Raw genomic sequence first — 2,018 nt, 5'->3', positions numbered from 1 at the left:
GAGAGGGAGAGGGAGAGGGAGAGAGAGAGAGAGAGAGAGAGAGAGAGAGAGAGAGAGAGAGAGAGAGAGACTTTGAAACCTTAAAGCCCACCCCCATAACACACCTCCTCCAACAAAGCCACACCTCCTGATCCTTCCCAAACAGTTCTACCAATTGCGGCCATACCAAGCATTTCAATATATGAGCCTATAGGAGCCATTCTCACCCAAAGCACCACAATAGCCTTCAAAACCCAAAACATAGAGGCTCAAGAGGTTTATCAGCAGATAAGAGCATTTGTTGCTCTTCCAGAAGACCAGAGTTCAATTCCCAGCACCCAAGTTGGGTAGTTTACAACCACCTGAAACTTTAGCTCCCAAAGAGTGTCCTCTTCTGTCCTATATGGGCACCCAGCACTGACTGCCTGTGCAAACACACACCCATGCACACACCCGTACAAATAATAATAATGATAATAATAAACCTTTAAATATAGAGCATGAAATTAGGAAGGGACATGGGAGAATCCAGAAAGAAGTCGAGAAGAGGTATGATATGAGTGTATTAAAAACATATAGTGTATACATTTATGAAATTCTCAAAGAAGAAATACAATTTTAAAATAAAACATTTATGAAGATACAAGAGCCACATGTTGGGAGAGGGCTAGGAAGGGGAGAGTGGTATTTTGGAATGATTATGAGCCAAATTTATTGTATACAGATGAAACTATCAAAAAAATTTAAAAATTTAAAGCCCAAACACTACAAATTTGTGGCTAATTCTTGAGTTAAAATATATTCACATTTATTATAAAAACTTTGGAAATACAGACATGCATAAAGAATAAATGTTCATCTCAGCAAGCACAACTAATAAAGATGTGGGCGTATGTTCTCATTTTGAAATTTGCTTACACAAACATACTTTTAAAATAAAATTGGAAATACACTGCACATGTTTTATTACCTAATTTTTCGATTGGCAGGTTATGAATATTTCCCTTTTATTAAATATTTATTCTCACTACGCTTTTATTAACTTTATGGCAGTGAACCGATGTCTGGTAATTTATTGCTGGGTATAACTAATATTTTCCACAATGTGCTTTTATAAATGCCAACATGATGAGTAACCTTGCACACATACATTTATTTCAGTGGATGTAATTCCTAGAAATAGAATTTCTGGAAGAGGGTGTATATTTTTAAAAGCTCTTGACACTTAGCTACCAAAATATCTCGCCAGTTGACATATTCACCCACAGCCTGCATTTTAGATTCTTCTAAATGAACAAATAACAATTGTCCATATTTATGGTATTCAATGTGATGTTTGGTCATGCATGCCAAACACATAGACTATTAATTAAGGTTAATTATGTATGTACATATTGTGGAATAATTAAATCAGGCTGTTCTCCTCTCATGGTGTGGTAAGAATGTTCAAAATTTACTTAGTCGTTTTGAAATATACATTATTATTAACTGTGATTGTGGGATTTAAAAATTGTCAAGCTCATACTTTGGAGTATACTTGAGACTGACAAATGCTGATTGTTTAGAAGTAGTTTAAGTCCCTACTTTAGCCCGAAGACTACTGTACCCTGTAGTGTAGGGTATAACCTCCTAGAGCTCAGGGACCACTTTCTTCAAATATGTCTTTCCTGATCATCCAACTACCAAGAGCATGTACTATATTAGAATGTAGTCCACAAGATCATCATCCCGTATCAATATCTTCACATTGGTGGTGATGTCTTCAGGATATTCAGGTGATGTGTTACTCCTTCAAAGAAATCTCAGAAGCATGGGCCATGAAGATTTGGATAGAAGGACATTCTGGTGATTTTTTTTTTTTTCATGACGGGACAAAACTGATGCGCAGTAGGTTCATACTCACAGAAGAATGGATGGTGGCGAGGGGCTCTGTGGAAAGCATGGCGGGGGTAAGCACAGATACTCTTGTCATTTTTAATTGAGAGAGAGGAAAGAGGAGCAGAGAGAGGGAGAGGGAGAAGGAAAGGAGAGGGGAGGGG

This window comes from Mus pahari, chromosome 18 (genome assembly GCF_900095145.1).
Source record: "Mus pahari chromosome 18, PAHARI_EIJ_v1.1, whole genome shotgun sequence".
Taxonomy (NCBI): Eukaryota; Metazoa; Chordata; class Mammalia; order Rodentia; family Muridae; genus Mus; species Mus pahari.
Note: the sequence above shows the minus strand (reverse complement) of the source record.